The sequence below is a fragment of the Corvus kubaryi genome, unplaced genomic scaffold, assembly GCF_017639235.1.
Source record: "Corvus kubaryi isolate FWS band 111438036 unplaced genomic scaffold, C.kubaryi_AGA036_p1.0 133, whole genome shotgun sequence".
Classification (NCBI taxonomy): Eukaryota; Metazoa; Chordata; class Aves; order Passeriformes; family Corvidae; genus Corvus; species Corvus kubaryi.
Genome location: NW_024580667.1, coordinates 4,520,144 through 4,526,798, shown reverse-complemented (window position 1 = coordinate 4,526,798; position 6,655 = coordinate 4,520,144). Strand labels below are relative to the sequence as shown.

Below are 6,655 nucleotides of genomic sequence, written 5' to 3'. Positions count from 1 at the left end.
CCCCGCCTCCCTTGCCACAGAGTTAAATCCAGACTAACAATCCCCAGTTAGAGATCAAACCAACAACAGCAGCATTGTGTCTGCCTTCATTGCTTTACCATCAACTACTGCAGCTGGTTTACTCAAAACAAGGAACACCCTCTACCCACCTCCCCCGCCCCGGGGCCAGAAACGTGCTTGTTCCCGGAGGTTGGCCAGGCGGAGCCGCGCTGTCCCGGGGGGTTCTGCGGGCCGGCCCGGGGCTGAGGGGTGCTGCTCCGCCAACCCGATGCCGGCGGGGTGCGAGCGCCGCGGGGCTCTCCCCCACAGCACAGAGGGGTTTCCAGTCAGCACTCACGCCCGACGAAACGCCTGCACAATCACAAGTTGAGCTCGGCTCTCGGTCTGGCTTTTGGGAAAGGCGAGGGGGAACCCCGCTGTAGCGGGGAAAGCCGCGCCTGCAGCTGCGCAGCGCCCCGCGCCACACGGCGAGCTCGCCCCCGCGGCGCGGCGCGCCCCCGAGCAGCCCTTCCCCGGGAAAGCCGGGCTTCCCCCGATTCCTGCCCGGCCGCCTCGCACCGGGCCGCCGCCGGCAGCGTCCGACCTGCTGTCGCAGCGAACCTCCCGCCGAGGGGCCCCTCCGCCAGCCCTGCCCGCGGCGGTGATCCCGCAACCCGCGGCGGCCCCGGCCCCTCCGCTCAGCCGGGCGACAGAAACACGCTCCCACCTTCTCCTTTCCATCGTAAGGAGAAAGAAAAACTGAGAAAAGAAAAATGCCAATAACCTAAAGCACGACTCCAGCTTCGTTCATGATACAACCACCTGGCAGCAAAGGAGTGCGCTGCACGCTCTCAGAGGGCGTTTTTTTGGGCACAGCTGGAATTTGAGCGTAAATCCCCGTACCTCCTTCCCTGCCCTTATTTATTTTTACATCAGCAGCAAAGTTGGAGGAGACGTGGAATTTACTTTACAGAAGCATGGGGAAAATAAATCTGTTCGAGGAAACCTTTCCTTGCCCAGTCTGACTCCTGGCATTACCCAAACTGTGTATCTCTTAAGAGAAAACCAAGACACGGCAACTTTCTCTGAAATTTGTGTCCCGCACAAACTCTTTACGAGGCCACAGGAGCTGGAATAACACTCTCTATGTACCTATATGCACTTTGGGAGCCGGCACCAGTAAGGAAAAACAGCTGATTTTATTGGAAGCATGTCTCCATCTTGGCCTAACTCCTGCCAAAGGGCAGCACTACCCAGGCAGGTAAGGTGCTTCACGCTCATGTGATAAGTCTCCAATCGACTTCCGAATCAGATTCCCCGCCCAAAGATGCCAGTACATATTCGCAGGTCAGTATCATCGACTATTCATTGCCTATACGTAGCTTGAAATCTGCTGGCCTGGTAAAAACCACTGCTAACAGAACAATGTCAGCAAAGGCTGCAACACAGTCTTGTGAGAGACAGGCGATTCGTGCCTACTGAGGCTCTTTCAGCACAAAGGCTTTTAGAGGAAGAAGAGAGAAGGGGGGAAAAAAGGAGGGAGGGCTCTCGTGTTTCAGGGCTGCTGTCCCCTGGGAACCAAGAACCAAGTGTAGCTTCAATCAAATGCTGACTTCTCCTCTGGGAGCTCAGTAGGAAACCTGATCTCACTAGCTCATGCCTGCCTCCATGCATATAGGCTGGGTTTTCTTTCATACCAGCAATTTGTATAAAGAGGGGAGCCAATATAGTTTATTGCAAACGAGATCTCGCAGTAATGGATCTAGAGAGATATTTCTGTAGCTAAAATAAGACAACCTTCAGCCACCTGCTCAGGGCAGGCCGCGCCACAGCCGCCTCCAGCTCTGCACACAGGGCTCCGCTGTGGGTGCCCCTGGCACTGCACGGCACAGCCTCCCACGCATCTCCCCGAGCTCTGCATCCTCCCCAGCTGGCAGCAGCCACGCTGGGTTGGGGTTTTGTGCAATGCCAGGTTACACTTCCATTAAAACGTTTACCCTGGGAGATCACTTCCTGCTTGCAAGTACTGTTCCGGCTTCCCCTGCTGCTCCCAACTTTAGCCAGAGGTATTTCTCTCCTCACCCAGCGAGGCGTGGAGACCCCGGGAAGCATCCACCCCTGCCCGCTGGTCCTGGGCTGCCCTGGCACGGCAAAGCATAGCACAGCACAGCACAGGAGGTCTGCAGCGGAAGGCAGGCCAGTCCTTCAGGCAGAGCTCCGCATAACTTCACACCGGGCTGCTTAATTCTGCACCGGGCTTTGCTAATCCACTTCGTGCTTGACTACTGAAACGGGAGGAAAGGAAAACACTGCACGGGGAGCACAACCAGGCCAGAGCAAGGTGAACCTGGGGGACTGCAGCCTGTGGGAAGGGCTTTCCCCAACACCCAGCTCAGCCTCCCACTGCTGTGGGCAAGCTGGAGAAGCTTAAAGCACAACCCAGCACACCGGGGCGTGGGAGCAAAGGGGATTGCCCGAGGATCAGAGATCCCTGTAGGATCTCTCCATAGCCGGGAGCTTTCACATGGAGAAAGTTTGGCTCAGGGAGGGAATTTACGCTTAGAAAGAGGAGCTCAGCCCACCCCTTCTTGTGCCATTAACAAGTTCTTTGTGAATTTCAAGGAGAGCTGAGAATACACCCCCCCAGCTTTGATTTCACTTCTCTGTCCCTACCTGTCACCATACACAAATGCCTTACTCAAACCACGACTAAACAAGCCCGGCAAAGCTCTCTCAGCCCTCCAGGAGACTCCCAGATGCAATGCCACCCCACCCCTGGGGAACACAGAGGAAACACAGCGGTGGGTGAGGGACAGGCAGCCCCATGGCACCTGTCTACACAGGCAGAAGGACACCCATAGGGCTGCCCCAAGCATGGAGTCTGCTCTCTGTGCAAGTACAGGCGTACTTCTCTGCTATCAACTATGCCAAGTGCCATCTACTCCAATACTCCCAGTGAAGGTGGAATTCTGACTTTGAGGGTAACTGAGGATACAGGCCCAAACGTTTTGTAATATACGAATACTTGAAAGGCATACAAGGTCCCCAGGTGAGGTACTGGGGTACGACCATGAGCTACTCCAGCTGAAAACAAAAAGCAAACCACGCTCTGAGAAAGAATGAGCTGGCTGGCAGACTGCAACCCACCGTGGGCTGTCTAGAGGTGCATGGGGAAAGACCCCACCACAGCACTGAGCTGGTGCAGCTCCTGGATATGGGAGATTGCTCCTGGATATGGGAGATTGCTCCAAGGGCAGCAGAAGCCACAGGAAAGAGAGCACCAAGGCTGGGAGCACTCTCGCCCTCCTGGCCGAGAAGGCACAGGAAGCACAATGAGGCTTTCCCGATGCAGGCTCGGCCGTGGAACACAGCCCCGAACCTCCTCTTTCCCCTGTGCTCTACTGAACACACTCAGCTCTTTATACGAGCTGTTCCCAGTGTGGCTGGTGGGTTCTGTGCTTTCCACTTTAATTGTCTTATCCAAATAAAGCTTTGTTTTCCTTAGCACGACAATCCCAACATTCAGACGGAGATTTTCATTGGACAGAGGAGATATTTTATTCTCTGATTGTTTAGGGAGTCAGGGCTTACACGGAACAGCCCCGGCTTGTGTGCCTCCACTCACAATGGGTGCTTTGCAGCCCCTTGTCCCATCGTGTAGATTCATTTTACGGAGTGATAGGGATGAGAATCATGTTTCTCTCAATTTCATAGCTTTCCAAGTCTACCCTAGACTTTAACAAGTCTTTTAGTTTGCACCTAGACAATAAATTTAGTTTAATTTAGCTTCCGGTCTTTAATTTTAGCAGGTCTTCTTTTTGCATGCAAATCAATATGGCAATTACCATCTAAAAGCTCGCCCAGCCCTAGGTCAATGTAAATTGATCATTGTCCGCCTTCTACAAAATAACACCGGGAGTCTGTGGTGCATAATGAGATTATACTGGAAACTGTCTTTCAGATCACAAATTATATTTCATGCTGTCAGGATCTTTTCCAAGCGGACTTCCTTGCATGTCTAATCACACAGCACCAAATCTGTCAGCTCATGAGGTAGGTTTGGGGTGCAAAGAGTGAAGGAGGAGTCCCAAATAATTCAGACAACAGTTTTGGAACACAAGCGGGCAGGTACGGAGGCGTGCTCTTACTCGCTAACTTTTCCAGCAGTGGAAGAGAGGAGGGGAAAAACATCTCCACTCAGCCAAGAACTGCTGTCCAGCAAACAAGGAAAAATGAATTCCCTGCTGGAAAGCAGCAGAACTTTCCTAAAGCCACATTTGCAAGGAGTTCTTGGCCTCCTCCTTTCCGTCCCCACCTCATCTGCTCGGCCATTCAAAGGAGCGCTGGCTGCCTGCTCCGGAGAAACCCGAGGAAGGATGCACTCTCCTGGCAGAGACCTCCCTGCCCGCCACAGCCCGGGGACCTGAGCAGGTCAGGTCGGAGGGAAAGGTCGCTCCGGAGCAGCGGCTGCTGTAAGCCGGTTCCCTGAAAGGCCAGAGGATTAACGGGATCTGCTCACGGCCAGGGGAACTCCCCCTGCCTGCAGCCCGGGCCTCCGCGTTCCCTCCGGCACGCACACGCGATGCAGCCAGCAAGCGCTGCTAGGCGTAGTTAAAAAGGGTAAGCCCGGCTCTCCGTGCCTCTACTCAGGTTCTTGCAAAACCAAGAAAGAGGGGAGGAGGCCTGCTCTGGCCATCAATTATTTCTAAAGCAACACCAGCCTAAGGAGGAAGTACTAAACTCGGCTTCATGCTGCTCTAAGCCCACACTAAAATGTGATGTATTGCAGTGTTCGGGGGAAAGACAGCACATCGCACATCACCTGTGCAACCCAACTATGCTGCAGGGTCCCAGCAAGAGCACAGACCTCTGTCGAGACATGCAGAAACTGGAGATCACTTGTCCTCCACATTAAGCACCGATTTACTCCAAGCCATATTTAGTCTGAGAGCAACGTGGCTGCTTAGCTATGACCTGAACTACAGCCGGCCTTCTGCCTGTCTTTGCAGGGGCCACTCATCGGTCAAAGTTGAGAGACCTTGTAAACGACAGCCACAGATTGCCAAAACTACTTTGGTATGTGCAGCACTCAGTATTTTGGGCTGTGGTGACCTGGGTCCATTTTCTCTGCAAACGGAGACATGAAAACGTAACAACTTTGTGCAGTCTCACAGCTGCACAGATCCAGAAAGTTTGCTTGCATGAATGGTACAGGAGCCCCTGCAGTTCAGTCACTGTTAGGGGACCTTGGCTTCCTCATCAGTCTTCAAAAAAGTGAATTATCATGGGGTGGAGGAAGAGGAGGGAAGAGGGATGACAATTTTGAACTGCCTGAGAAGCTGCAGCTCTTGGCACATTGGTAAAGGCAAATAGAGTGTGTGACACGGAGCCTGGATTGTCCACCAACACAGGAATAAAGCCAAGGCACCAGTATTGTTTCAAGACCCAGTCCATATTTGGGCATTCAGCTCACACATCACAAGTATTGCTTTAAATATTAGAGACATTTGCCAATGTGGTTCATAATGCACTCAAATGGGAGAAGTCATTTCTGTTCACTCTCAGATTAGTGGCTTGGTCTTGATGGTGGGGGTTTTTTTTGGGGGGGGGAGAAGAGAGGGAAACCCTGCTGAGTCTGTTTGCACTGGTCTCTATTAGATATGCAACAAATCTGCCATTTCCGGCGTTGCTTCTATCTAATTAGAGATGTATTTAGATGTGACGTGTAAATAAGCGCTGAGCTGCCTGCTGCCCTGGCTGCGTGGACTGCTCGGGAGCATTTCCAATAAGGCTATAGCGCCCGGAACCAGGGCTCAGACAAAGAGGGATGGGAATGGTCTGCGCTGCAGGCGAATCCAACAAAACCAGCTTTTATCTATCGCTCTAAAGCCTTAACTGCTTTTAATCTGTACCGCCCAGGCTTGCACGCCAGGATCGCATCTCATCCATCGAGGACGTCTCAAGCACAAAAGGAAGTGCACACGCACGGAGGAGCTGCCAACAAACCCCGGCCCACCCGAGCTGCAACACAGACCCCTCTCTCCTGCTGCCCTTGCCTTCCACGAGGTGTGTTTGCTACCGTGGGCTTCCAAACATCCCGAGGCAGGTACGCCCGGCTCCTGCCTGCACGGACACGAGCCGAGGGCTGCCCCACGCTGTGAGCACACATGCGGCCCCGTGGGGAGAAGGGCGCCGAGTTGCCGGGGGAGAAGTTGACGGAACCTGAAGGCGGCCATGGAAACTCGCTCCCCCCGCGGGCCCGGGAACCTTCATCTCGGGATTTCCACTGCGGCCCGCGGGAAGAAGGGGGACACGGCAGGGCCGCGAGGGGCGGGGAGCCCCGGGGACGCCCCCGAGCCCGAGGGCGCCCTGTGGCTGCCCGACCCCGGCTCCAAGCGCTCCTCGGAGTTTCCAGAGAGGAAACTCCTGGGAACGAAATCATCTGGCACTCGTCTCGTGAACTCTCTTCCTGTTGTGGGAAACATCTCTTATAAAGCCATTAGATGGACGGGGCAGCGCCCGGGCCCGGAGGCGCGGTACCGTCCCCCCCGCTCCGACATCATCCCTGCGATCGCTGCTGTGCTACCACATCGTTCCAGGCCGGGATAGCCAGCCCCGATCCCCTCTGGCGTGAAGGGTTAACAACCATCACCACAAAAAAAAAAAAAAAAAAAAA

At 54.2% G+C, this 6,655-nt stretch overlaps 1 protein-coding gene across 8 annotated transcripts in view; it reads right to left on the bottom strand.

The window, feature by feature from the left end:
* BCOR (BCL6 corepressor) overlaps window positions 1–6,655 on the bottom strand; it is an 82,238-nt gene that overhangs the window by 48,711 nt on the left and 26,872 nt on the right. The window lies entirely within an intron of this gene.